At 35.4% G+C, this 14,906-nt stretch overlaps 1 protein-coding gene and 1 pseudogene across 1 annotated transcript in view; both read left to right on the top strand.

The window, feature by feature from the left end:
* The window catches only part of EPHA3 (EPH receptor A3), a 353,619-nt gene that overhangs the window by 192,671 nt on the left and 146,042 nt on the right, over window positions 1–14,906 (top strand). The window lies entirely within an intron of this gene.
* On the top strand, window positions 511–2,728 carry LOC125920850 (superoxide dismutase [Cu-Zn]-like; annotated as a pseudogene).

Below are 14,906 nucleotides of genomic sequence, written 5' to 3' on the forward strand. Positions count from 1 at the left end.
ATAAATCTCCCAGCAATGCATCACTGTTAAGACTTGTTAGCTGTTTGAATATAAGACCTAGATTATCTAGTTGGACTGCTGATGTGTTAATAAATATATTAAGTATCAACATAGTAAAAAGCAAATTTTAGTGTTTTGGAGATATCTTAGCCTGTCATTGTTTTGTTTGTTTTGTTTTATAAGCATAGAGATTAGCAGCACAGTCTTTAAAACAAAACGCCTGGATTCTTATCCATTTCCTGGCTAGTTATTTCACTTATCTATACTTGGTTTTATCCCCTTTATCATGGAGCTCATAATGATACTGATATAAAGGATTATAGTGAAAATTAAATAAAATGTCAGGAAGATAGCTGACAAAGAGTAAGTATTCTATGAATGATCATTCCTGTTATTTAATAGTTTCTCTCTTTTTTTCTTTTAATGAGAAAATACATAATGACCCTCCCGATGTAGAAAAAAAAGGAAAGAAAGAAAAAGAAAAAGTGTATTTCAGATTCTGGATTGCAAAGAGAAAAAAATATAAAATGAAAGAATTTAACTTCAACACATTTTCCTTTGTTCCCCTAACTGTTAACCTTGACAAAGGAGTGCTGACATTTTGGAGAAATGGACTTTATGGTGAATATTACCTTTTCTTTGTTCTTACTTTTGACATTTTACCGTGTCAACCAACAATCTAAGTGAAACCATGCAAACATTGGTGTCCAAAATGGAACGAAAGGTGATATTGGGATTTGAGTAACAGAGACAGATTTTAAAATTCTGCATTTTGTTTCCATGTGTATCATTCACTTAGGCTGGAAAGAAACAAATCATAATCATAATTGAGTCAAGGCATTTTCAGAATTTTCAGATGTGCTCAAGTTCAATGTTCTCTTTAGTGCCAGCCAAAAGACCCGATGGATTTAGGAGAATCATGGTCCAAGCCATTAAGTGTCTCTTAAAATTCATGTTTATTGTTCTGATTTAGTGAATATGGATTGTCTTTCTTCACCAAATGCCAACTCTGGAATTGTTTATTATCTACTTTATTAATACTTCCAAAAGGTTCTTTGACCTCAGAGTATTCTTCCTTGGCACAGGCACTTGTATTTTCAACACTTCATCGCTGGCAGTGCAACTTAGAACATTTTCCATGTAATGTCTGAAAATATTCTGGGACTTGTTGTCAGATGTGGAATTGGCAAGAATAGTGAAGAGTGGCTTTGGGGATGGTACAACTTAGGCACAATTTTGTGGAAAAAAAGAGGGACAGAGAGACACGAAAAATGAAAAGAAAATCCTTAAAGTAAATTAAAGGACAATGAAAGTTTTAGAAGTGGAAGTGTGAAATCTGTGTGGCTTTTCACAGTCTTGGCACCTCACTTCCTGTGGTCAGCCAATTCCTCCACAAAGGTTTTTTTGGTTTACTTGTTTCAGGCCTTTGGTCGCATATATTTCTGACCTGTGGTAACAACAAAGTCAACATGTAATGTGGTGTCAGCATCTTATGTGGCGTCCTCCGCTGCCCTCCCAAGTCATAGAGATAAAGGCTGTGTGCACGCTGAAAGGCCAGGGCTGTGTGGAGGGCACTGTCCATTTCGTGCAGAAAAAAAATGGGCCTGTTGTGGCATCAGGAGCCATTACAGGATTGACCAAAGGCGAGTATGGATTCCACGTCCATCAACCTGCAGGTAACACACAAGGCTACACCAGTGCAGGTCCTCACTTTGATCCTCTGTTAAAAAAAAACATGGTGAACCAAAGGATCAGGAGAGAAGTGTTAGGGACCTGGGTAATGTGATTTCTGGCAAAGATGGCGGGGCCAGTGTGTCTATGGAAGTTTCTCTGACTGCACTGTCAGGAGACCATTCCGTCACTGGCCACACCGTGGAGGTCCGTGAAAAACCAGATGGCTTGGGCAAAGGTGGAAGTGAAGAAAGTACACAAACAGGAAACGCTGGCCATCGTTTAGCTTGCAGTGCAGTTGGGATCTCCAAGTAAATATTCCCTGTATTCCCTAGAACATCGTCTGAGTCCTAGTAACTCATACGTTATCTTGCTAGTTGTAGAAATTTAACTTGAAAAACATTAAACACTGTAACCCTAAAAGTGTAATTTTTGTGACTTTTTAATTGCTTTAGGTACCTGTAATGAGAACTGATTTATGATCACTTAGAAGATCTGTTTAATCTTATAAAACTCAGACTCAGTTAAAAATATCTCTTTCAATGACCTCTGTACTTTACCAGACTTAATAATCATATATGGGCGTTAAAAGTAATTGTCTGAATTTCTTTACTTCTCAGTCAAGCCCGCAATAAACAAATACACCATATGGCACTGTATTTTGAACGTATTAAAGTATCTAAATTGAGACTCTAAGAAAAAAATCACCATGTAAACTTTTTGCTGAAGGACTTACGATAAGGCTTATAATAATGCTCATCATGTCTATTTATTAATAAGTCTCACAAATCCTAAGAAAACTTCTAAGAAATTGGAGATGGTGTATTTGAGACAACCTAAAATGTGAAAGTTCATTCACAGTTACACAATAACTTGTTTTTAAATTTTTTTAATGTTTTATTTATTTTTGAGAGAAAGAAACAGCGCGAGCAGGGGAGGGGCAGAGAGAGAGCGAGGGTTAGAGAGAGAGGGAGACACAGAATCCGAAGCAGGCTTCAGTCTCTGAGCTGTCAATGCAGAGCCCTAGGCAGAGCTCGAACTCACGAACCGAGAGATCACGATCTTAGCTGAAGCTGGACGCTTAACTGACTGAGCCACCCAGGTGCCTCCACAATAACTTGTTTTTATAGAGTCCTTAGGGTTTTCTGTATAAACAATCATGTAGTCTGTGAATAAAAACAGTTTTAAGTATTCATTTCTAAATTTACATTTCTCCTTTAAATTTTACCAATATGTGTTTTATGTTTCTCTGTTATATTTTTAGATTCAGGTACATTTATAAGTGTATTTTCTTCCCACCGTGTTGATGTTGTTTTATGTCTCTCCTTATTTCTAATAACATTGATTTCCTTTAAGTTTGTTTTGTCTGATGTTCATATAGCTACTCCAATTCTCTCATGCTATTATTTGCATGCTGTATCTTCTTCTGTCTTTTCACTTCCAACTTATTTTTGATTTTGAATTTAAAGTGTATGTTTTATAGATAGTATATAATCGAATCTTGCTTCTCTGACCCAATTTCACTGACTCTGCCATATGTGTGGAGTGTTTCATTCTTTCATGTTTAATGTAAAAGTTAATACGTTTGGCTCTAGGTGTGCCGTTTGCTACTTCTTTTCTGTTTCTCTGAGTGCTTTTTCTTTCCCCTTCTGTTTCTCCTTTAATCTTTTCTGGTTCTGTTATACCATGATTTTGATACAACAATTCATTTACGCATCATTTTGATTCTTCTCTTAACTTTTAAATCACACTTCTTTGTGTTACTTTTTTGGTGGTTTTTAATGATTTCTACATCTCTAACTTATCAAAATCTACTTCAAGTTGATAGTAAATTGCCTCTGGTAAAATATAGGAAGTTTTTATGAGCATAGCTTTCCCCTCCCCCTGCTGTTGTCGTCATATGTATTATATACGTCTTATAATCAAATATAAGACGAATGTTTAACCACTGATGTGACTTCTAAATAACTTAAGAAAAGAGACAGTATATTAGTGATTAGTACCAGAAGGGAAAAAAAGTAAAAGTTACGAGACTTGCACTCTGTTATCTTTGTTATTTCAGCTTCTAAATACCACATGTTTTTGTTCAGAGTTGCCATCAGTAAGATAAAATAACATGTCTTATCATGGGAAGTATATAATTTTTGTAAAGCAAACTATTCTTGTAAGAATTCCACAATTTTTGTGATTCTATGGTGCAAACTTAGAATTGAAATAATTATAATATTAATTTGATATTGTACACACAGAGAGAGACAAACACAAACTCTAAGCATTAGCATTTTATATTGCTTTACATTTTACTAAGCCCTTCAACATGCCTTTCTCCATTTGGTTATGTTTGAGGGATCTACTGTTACAGAATTATTACACATGAGTTAAATATGTCCTGAGAGGTCAATTTTTTTTGCCACAGATTATGTAGTCAAATTTCAAATTTGGTCAAATTATGTCACTAATTTCACCATGAGATTATCACCACAGGGTCAAATCAATTTTTTGATCCTCCATAAAAAGCTTCTTTTCTAATTTTTAAAGTCGTTTCTAACCTACATTTTTTGTGTTGTTTTGTTTTGTTTTGTGACACTGAAAGCATAGGACTAAATTTTTCTATAAACTAACGGGCCATGAGCATTACATGGGGATGAATAAGATACTTTGTTCAAACAATGGGAGAACTCTAATATAGCGTGGATCAATGTGATGCAATGCAAAGCAGTTTATAATGTGCTTATCAAAGATCCAAAGCACACTGACTATAGAGTGAAAGCTCGTGGAAATAAATTATGAAAGGATACAAATAAAGACACACATTTTCATGACTGTGCCTCATTTCCAGAGCCCGGTGATAATCTTGCTGTTCTCAGCATGCTACTCAACGATGACCTCATCGGTAATGTAAGATGCATTCAGCTATCTGGCACCTAGATGGCAGCCTGCAAACTATAAACACAGTGCCTTCAAATGGACCATAAAGCCTGACTAAAATCTACAAATTAGTAATAGAAATACCTGTTACATCATCACATCATTTGGGTCCATCTAGCAAATTACTCCCTGATGTTTATATTTGAACAAAAAAGTGTGTGTGTGTGTGTGTGTGACACATGTGAACATGTGTACAAAACTTATTTTATGTTTGTTAAAATGTACCATTTTATCACAGGCATGTATGCCAACAGGAAAATGGACTTGAGAAGGACAGTGTTGGGGAGCATGCTTTGATTGTGTCACTCATACTATGTAATGAGACATTTGGAACAAGAACCATAGTTGATAACCCAGTGAACAAGAACAATTCAGTGCACCTCCCGGAATTAATAAAAGCTTTTTGGTCTTGTGGATAATAGTCACTCACACAAATGTGTTACCATTGATCTGTTTTGGCAGTGACATTAAATCTTGTTTTAGGAGACGCTTCCCTAAGGTTGGATGAATATTGCTATCTTTCGATTCAGGATGCTTAAAACCTGGGAAGAGAATTTTCTAAACAAACAAACAAACAAAACAGGAGGCAGTGTTATCTTCTTAACCATGTAAGCTTTAGCAGTTCAGGCAGAGGTCCTTCTCTTCAGGCCTTGCACTGGCTTTGCCTCACAGATAGCTTCATGGAAAGAAGCGAGTGAGACTCAAACTAAGATGGCCGGTGCTAGCACATTTAATTATGGTGGATGAAGCATGGTCTCAGATAAAGATTTATTCTCATTTTAGAACTTCATATTCTAGTTGACATTATTCCTTAAGAATACAAATCTGGGATACAGGTTCCCTGAATTATCTGCAAACATTATCGTAAGAAAAACGTGCCCACTGAGGTGTTTGTCAGTCAAGAGACAGCTTGAGTGGGGTATCTGTCAACCCAGATATAGAAGCAGGGAAAATGGATGAGTCATATTTTTGCACCCACTGGAAATACCTTTCTGATTCTTAATATAAATATAAAAAGTATTCCTTGAAAGGATGCACACTGAAAGAGAAGCCCTCTTATAACCTACTCCTTACTGGAGAGCATTGTGAGGAAGAAAGTGTTTGTCAGTATTAACTCTTTCAAACCCTATAGCTTGGCACAAAAATAAACACAGGAGGAGAAAATCATCCTGAATTATGGATGTTTTGTCCTATTTTCATGGCACCAGGTGGGAGTGTTAACACTTAATCAGTCTCTCTGGCATTATTTCCCGTCCATATTGCCAACTTTATCACCGTGAAAGATGCTTTGATCCTCTTCTGTGGTGTCAAGAACAACAGGCCACAGCATCAATGACATTCTAATCAGTGGGGCATCATTTCACATTACTTGTGATCAGATATGATATTTCACTAATGCGTTTTGACAACATGTGGCCACAATACATGGGTCTCTCTTTCTCTCGGTATAGACATATGTGTGTAGATACATACACCGATATATATATGATATATATGATATATGTATATATCATATATATCATATATATATAAAATCTTAAAATAGAGATTAACCGCAAAGCACTTTTTTTCTCACCGTTTTAGATTTTGAAAGCAGAAATAGTCTCTTTAAAAATATGCTACAGCTTTCACCTTAAGAGTGCCTAATGTGCTCTTACAGAAAATGAACCACATCCATAGATTTGGGGCACACTTTATAGTCACATATGTTAAAACAATGCCCTGACTGAAATGCTAAGAATTGAAAAATGCTAACATTGTCTGTAAGTACCGGTTGTGAAGTATAACTGTAAAATAATAATAAAAGCTCCTTTCTAGGAGCTCCTGCTCTATGTTAACACTTCACGAATGGTCTTTCCAGTGTTCACAACTCTCTGAGGCAGACAATCTGTATTCAGTATGCACCTGTGGAGGGATAACTTTGAGCGATCACTCAGAAGGCAACCAAGCCCTGATTCTCCCAGAAATTCTCCACCATCTGCATGCACTTTCTACTGCTATTCAAGGCCACCCTCTCTCCCTTTTTAAAATCAACTTATCCAAATATGACATTATTCCTAAATTAGGAAAATTATAAAAATAAAAATTGGGGGCAGTAATTATAAGAAAATTTTGCAATGTGATACAAAACGATGGGAACAGAAAGATTGAAATAATTTAAAAATCACCACAATTAGATTTTTTTTCTTTGGAGTTGCCCTTTTTTTTTCTTTGTTTACTGTTTAATAATCAGTTAGGAAAGCTAGGAGGTATAGCATACAGTGTTTTCAACTAGCAGAGAAGAAAAGAAAGAACTGATAAATATTAATGCGTTGTAGATCCACGACAGATTTGGAGCACAGGAAAATTTCACATCTAGGTATATTTGAATCAGGCTCTGTATTGCCGAAGAGCAGGGCGTTACTGACAAATGAGGGTGGGAAAGGATGTGTGTAAAGAGATAGTTGAAGAAAAATAACAAAATTTTCTTAAAAGGTAACAACTTGCCTACTAGTTCCAAAAAAACCAGTCCTAACTATATATCATGATAAAATATATCTTGATATACATTGACCTGTAAGGTCAGAACTATGAGATATTCTGGATAGAAAACAATTTTTGCATTAGAATATCAAAAGAATGTTAAGGCTTCCACATTTCCCCTACAAAAATGACACAGCTTTTATTTCTAATAGTGCAAACTATTAATATGAATGTATTCTATCTACTCAATATGTAAGACAGACTAGACATTTTCCTTAGATTATTTTTACAGTTAAAAAAAGAACATTTTGTATCAGACCAAAAATAATTCAAACAGATGAGGTAATGCATTCTTTTGCATCACTTCTACATAAGCAATACTCTTTGAGGTTTCTAAGTGGCTTAAAAGGCGATTTTATAGGTTGAAATATTGTCCTTCCTAGTTTTATGGCCAGAGCAAAACAGTACTTGTCTGGAATGCATATAATATTGCACACGGGGTTAATTAGGTTAGGGATGAATTAATTTGTAACAATTTCCGTTATTTGACAGGCATCAATAATATAGTATATTACTTGCATTCCAGACATCAGCATACTGCCATGACCCAGTCAGATTCAATTTGGGAAAATCTTGGATCATATGAATATTTTATTATTGATTTTTTGTAACATCATATTTTACAATCAGGCTTGGTTATAGAACACCATAATAACTTGAGGAGATATTTTAGAAAGCTATACTGTTGATGAATGGAAACCATGCTTTCTGGAGTGAAATGGAAACCTACTCTTCTCTCCTTGAAATGAGATGTTAAGGTATAATATTGTACCTTATTAACATCTATTAAAAATATTTATTTTCTAAGCAATTTCCCCATCCTTTGATTGGATGTTTTTGTTATGGGGGAGGGCTGGGATATGATGATAGTTTGTATAACTTGGTTATCTTGGCTTCTTTTCAAACCCCTTCTGTTTCAGACTATTTCAGTTGAGTAATTTGACTTTTACTAAAAATCCCTCCATGCATCCAGGCCCTCATTCCTTTGCACAAAATGATCAGATAAAATCTCTGACTTTGCACATACATGATGAAATGGCAGGCTAGCTTGATAAAGAAAGGATATGTTGTTCGTTCCTATGGTTAATTGCATTGTATCTCCAAACAAGAGCTTACATGCATCAAAAACCTAATTGTAGAACTTTTAGTTATGGAGGTGCCAAGCTGTATGTACTTACAATGTGTGAAGATGCAAAAATGACACAACTAGAGAATGACAGAGTTATGAAGCACAAGTTAATTTAAACAGTTTTGTGGAATCAGAATTACACACACACACACACACACACACACACACACACACACACCCCTCCACAAGGAAATAACAAATGTCACTGTTCCTCAGGTTAAAGGTCTGATAGCTCAATCCACTCTTCCTCAGTTCTCACACTTTTCATATTTCATTCAGAATATTTTATTCTTGCCCATGCTTTTGTTGAAATTATTGACCCTAATACTCATGTATCCCATTCATCGCTCCCTATGTTTCCTTCCCAGTATCATTTACTCTTTCCAGGTTCCAAAAAGTAGGCAGTTTTCCAAGCAAGCAAAGGGAAAATAGAGAGAGAGAGAGAGAGAGAGAGAGAGAGAGAGAGAGAAGCCAAGGAACAGACTCAACAATAGAGAACAAACTGATGGTTACCAGAGGGGAGGTGTAGGGGGTGGGGGTGGGGGGATAGGGGAAATTGGTTATGGGGATTGAGGAGTGTTGTCATGATGAACACCAGGTGATGTATGGAAATGTTGAATCCCTGTAATTTAGACCTGAAACTTATGTATTACTCTGTGTGTTAACTCTACTGGAATTAAAATAAAATAAAATATAAAATAATAAAATAAAATGAAATGAAATGAAATGAAATAAAATAAAATAAAATAAAAACAAGCAAAAAACAAAATGTTGGCAGTTTTATAAATTTCTATTCATAAGTGTAATTTCTCTCTTTCTTCAATTATTTTTTTCCGTGTAGACTCTAAGAGCTTTGGTTAGAGAGACTGAGAGTGGAAGTGGGGGCAGGAGAGGGATCAGGAGGGGAGCCCATACTGTGACATGATATGTGTGCTGGCCATCCAAAATGCACACACACACATACGCATACACATATGTGTGCCTGTATTAGAGTTACTTTGTCTCAATACGTCTTAACTACCAACTTTGTATCAAGCAGTGTTAGGATATCTAATACACAAAGCTATATGGGACATAATTCCTCCTCTCAACGAATTTCCAATGTAATAGGGCTGAGAGCCCCACAGAGAGATAATGAGAACATAACATACTGAGATTGAAGCATACTCAGGTGTTAAAATTGCCAGCAGAAAAAAACCACATAGTTAGTAAACCAGTCAGGATCATGAAAAAACTAAAACTGGAAGAGGCTAAGCACAGTGGTGCCACCCATCAGAACTCTGGCCAGAGGAGGGGCCTTGCCCCAGACCTGTCCTGTCAGGAGACAGGCTGATCCTTTGTGAAAATGGGGGCCTCAGATTGCACAAAATGATGCCATGAAATGTTGAAATAGCTTCTCTCTCTTTTAATGCTAAACAACCATGTGAATTCCCTATAAAGATAAGCAGGTTGTCAGTAGAGGCTCATGGGGTAACAGGTTGCTCTTAATATGCTGCCTATAAATATCTGTAGAAACAAATTTGAAATCGCGTCTTAGGTTTGGATGCTTGGGTGGCTCAGTCAGTTAAGTGTCCAAGTCTTGATTTCAGCTCAGGTCATGATCTCAGGGTTTCTGTCAGCGCAGAGCCTGCTTGGGATTCTGTCTCTCTATTCCTCCTCTGCTTGTGCTCTCTCTCTCTCTCTCTCTCACTCTCAAAATAAAATATGAAAAATAAAATAGTCTTAGGTTTATTTCTAAAATAATAGTGTACATGATATGCATATAAAATATTTATAAATAAGATTTTTCTGTTTATATAAAAAAATGTATGTACTTAAGCAATGACTATGTTCCAAATATTCAGAATTCTAAGCACTAGAAATTTCTAACATTGAAAATTTTGCATAATTCTAAGAAGGGTAACTTATTGTTTTATTTGCATTGTTATACTACATGTCTTATTAGTAATACTGTACCTAGAAGAATGACAGGCATACATGCATGTACCTAGAATTCAAATAGAAAATAATGGGGGAAACCAGATGCAAATGCCAACTCCCTGCTGTTATCCTCCCACAACGCCCTAGCCTTTCACTTCATCTGGTGCAGCAGCATTTCTGTGGCCTCCAGCTGTGGTCAGAATAGTGTTCATCTCATGCTATTCCCTAGTGTCCTAAAGGTGTTTAATTTTCAAGTTATCGTTGACACAGAGGAATAGAAATTCAGCAAATGAAAGAGTAACTTGAGATAAGAAACTAAAGGTGACTACAGGGATATTATCTTTGCTTTAGGGGAAACATATTTTCCAATGTAATCATTGAACCATCTTGTGTCATCTTCTAATCCTGGGAGACCAATGCTAAATAGATGAGGAAGTCTATTTATTCTAGGATATGGGATTTTAAATAAAAGAATCCTGTGATTTCTTTTAAGCCATGGAGCTACGTGGCAAGGGTTTTTAATCCTTGTTTAAACTTAATTATATGCTTATTTAAGATCTTAATTACCAAAAATTAGTTTTAGGTTACCAACAGTGAATATAGAGATACAACATCACAAAAAGTATCTTCAAGTCTTTTACAACTTCTGAAAAATCATCAATGGAATGTGCAAATATGTTACTATTGACTGAAAAGATACTTTATTCATGTGATGATGAAGTAACAACCTATCTATATGAATAAATGCTATAAATTTCTCTATGAAGTAAAATTAAAAAGGAATTCCTAAAATAGAATCAACATCCTACTAGCTATTAAAAAGTCAATCCTGTACCCATAGTAATCGTTAGAGGAAAGAATGATGGATAATATAAATTCGGGAGAGCTGGGTTTTTTGTTTTGTTTTGTTTTGTTTTGTTTTGTTTTGTTTTCTGTTTCTCCATGAGGAAATTCCTACCACTAGTTTGTCATGTTAGACTGTTCCCAGAGTTCAGAATGGTAACATGCATGTAGAGTAAAATGTTATCAAAACCATATGCATCCCAGGTTAAACTGACTTGGGAAAAATTTGCTAGTTGCTCAAAGTTCTAGGCTGTGAGCATAATGGAAGCAACAGGTAAGCTCAAGGAAGACTTGGTGTCAAGGTCTTGTCTATGACCTTCTGAGGCTGGGCTCTGGGACAAGTTCACTCAACATAAGATAGCACCTAGCTGGATAGGTCCAGTCAGGACTAGAACACAGGTCTATTGCCTCTCAATCGGAGGCTGCTGTTCCTCCTACATCAAAGGATAGAGTTGAACATGGAAGCTGCACTTATACTTCAAACTAAAATGATGGTACGTTAAAATATTTAAATACTAAAATAAGTGAAAATAGTTTCTGCTCTGAGGAGTGTTCTGAAACCACTTTATTAATTCAGCGGTTCCTTTCAATGTCTGCTCCTCCTTTAGAAGTGCCAGAATATCCTACTTATTTGTTGATTGCTTGTGAGTCTGTGGAATGTTTAAGTTATTACCAAGTGTGATTAAACAGAAAGGTTAGAGATAAACAGAAGGGAGTACAATAGAGCCTTGAAAACCAGTTTGGACAAAGGAGCAGGCTTTGAAGTATAAATAAATTACTGTATATAAAATGGTATCTTTAAATATTGAATTAATAAATGTTTTTACATAAGTAGACTTCATGTTGCGCTACTTTTGAAAAATCAAAAGAATGAGAAAGATGAGTTAAAAGAGCATTCTGTAAATGGTAGTAAGATTCTTGAAAGGATATTGTTTCCAAAGCTGAGCTGCTGCTTCTATTTAGATGTATAAACATATCGGCTTCTTAAATCTATAATACCTTATACAATGTGAGACTGAAATATTCTATCTCTAAGGTTTCAATTACCATAGACTTAAGTCTATAATTTTGGTAGAATTATATAAATTTTGGCATGAACTATTTAAATGAATCTCCTTTATTGGAAAAGTCTATTGGGAAAAAAAAAAAAGGAAACAAGCAATAACTGTACAAAAAAAAAAAAACAGTACATACTTATCTTATTCAGGAGAGTTTCCTATTTGGCACCAAGGAATTATTCAAGTATCCATTGGGTCTTTAGAAATAAGTCTGTGATCACCTAAAAGAGCTGCCAATTATTGCCATATGTGAATGTGGTTTTTGTAATCTGGACACCTGTCCCCTAGGATTTGGGCTAATAGCTCTAGCCTTTTACTTCTCATTAACTGTCAGAAAAGCTATCAGACAGGGGAGATATTGGTCAGTGCCAACATGATACAGATTTGGACAAGTGGCTGAAAGTTACAAAGCTCAGTATCACCTTAGCAAGAGTCTGTACTTATGGAGAAATAAGACTCAGGAAAACGAATGAATTTCAAAGTCAGATTAATTTTGGAGCTCAGTAAAATAAAGATCCTTCAAGAAGTGAGGACAAGATGTGGAGGGAAGTCAGCCAAGTTTGTGTTTGCTAGTGCATATGGCAGCCAAAAAAATAAAAATAAAAATAAAACTGCCAGTATTGGGGGTGGGAAAAATGCATCTGAATAAAGATGCAAAAAGGCTTTGAGCTACAAATTGGAGGTAATCATTTCAGTTTCCTCTGGAAGGACCCATTCTGTGTTGGTCCTTCCACCAGTAAATACAAAGATTTCAAAGGAGGATAAAGTTATTAGTAGCATTTAATGAGATGGACTGACATATCCACAAAGAACCAAGGGCAAAACATTGCTCTGGTTTGTCTATGTTAAATGTAAGTTGTGTAGATATAAGATATCTATGGAAATCTCCAGTGTCGCAAAGTGGTAGTTGGAAATATTGGGTAGAGCAAAGGGCTGGCCAAATAACTATCAGTAATGTACTTAGACAAGAGGATGCTCTTTTGTGAAATATTTTTGTGAACCCTCTTAAAAAATACAGTTTTAATGGAGAAGGATATTGCAATAATATTTTAAGGAGAAACAAATGCCTAATATATCTCAAAAGTAGAAAATTAGGAAAAGGCAAATGTGGTTTAATGTTGTTCAAATACACTGAGAAATCTGTTGATTTATGTCATAGATTTTAGAAATGTTTGGGTACATCATGAATGTTTAAATATGTATATAAATATATATTAATATTTACTAATTTCTAATATGTACTTGAAACTTGCTATACTCTCATTTAATTCTTATAAAATCCTGGTAGGATTCTTTTATTGTCCCCATTTTATAGATACAGAGAAACTGATATGAAGAGGCTTTGTAACTTGTTCAGTTATATAGGTAGTAAGTGATAGAGTCAAGATTTGAACCTGAGCTGCCTGAAACTGTGTTCCTCACAATTACAATATGCACATCAAAAACGTATCTCCTATTAGGGGTGCCTAGGTGGCTCAGTCGGTTAAGCGTCCCGCTTTGACTCAGCTCATGATCTCATGATCTCATGAGTTTGAGCCCCGCGTCTGGCTCATGCTGACAGCTCAGAGCCTGGAGCCTGCTTAGGATTCTGTGTCTCCCTCTCTCTGCCCCTCCCCCACTTGCACTCTGTCTCTGTCTCTCAAAAATAAATGAACATTAAACAAATGTTTTTTTTTTAAATATCTCCTATTCATTTTCCAGCAATTGATGTTGCAATTTAAACTGTTGGTTCCTTGGTCATGATATATTTTTGTTGATATGCTCATAATTTTTCTCCTTTTTTGCTTTGGGATAAATAGTGTATAATGGTAAAATCAGGCAAATGTTGGAGTCCACAGAACACAGGTTTTCTATTTTGGAGTCCAAGTCTCCGGTTCATGTACAAATCAAAATCAATATTCTATTCCGAGAAGAAACACCCAACTCAGTAAAGACAGTTTTTCTAATGTGTCTCTGACATGGAACCTTTCTTTACCAGTATTTTATTGTAATCTTTTTACATTAAAAGAAAAAAAAAAAACTATATAGATTGCTTGATCATGTTGTCTTCTCTGGAAGCCCATATATATTTTTTTGGAAACCCATATTTTTGATAACTAATTTCATCTGTTGACAATAAACAAAAGCCTGTAACAGAAAACTTAATTTGGCATTTTGCTTAACATGAGAATATTGGAGTCAGTTTATTTTTTAAATTTTTTATTCCATCTTCACTTTTTTTTTTTTTTAATTTTTTTTTTTTTAAAGAGGGAGAGATAATCTTAAGCATACTTCACGTGCAGTGTAGAGCCTAACGTGGAGCTCAATCCCACAACCCTGGGATCGTGACCTGAGCTGAAATCAAAAGTCAGATGTTCAACTGACTGAGCCACCCAGGTGCCCTGGAATCAGTTTCTTTACAGTACAAATATGGTAAATGCTACACAGTTTAGTACAGCAAATGCTTACTTGGCTAACTTAGTGTAACATATGCAAACTTAAATGGTGTGTACTTACCCAAAAATTCATTCATTCCCTAACTCAGAAAATAGGAATAACACCCAACAACTTGAACAAGAAACTCAGATGCCAGTTCTTAAGGTTTCTTCTACCTTATAATCTTCATCGATTCTATCTCCAAGATCTATCAATATTTTCTAGATAATATATCTCAAATGAATACAGTTCTTTCTATGATGATAACTATTTCTCTATCTATGTCATAACATCTCTAATTTGGGCTATTTTAGTGATCCCCTGTGTACTCCATTTTTGACTCAGTTCAATGCATTTGCCCCTAGGAACAAGAATGATCTCTTTGAAATGTAAATCTGATTATGGTATACCTCATGCAT

This window comes from Panthera uncia, chromosome C2 (assembly GCF_023721935.1).
Source record: "Panthera uncia isolate 11264 chromosome C2, Puncia_PCG_1.0, whole genome shotgun sequence".
Lineage (NCBI taxonomy): Eukaryota > Metazoa > Chordata > Mammalia > Carnivora > Felidae > Panthera > Panthera uncia.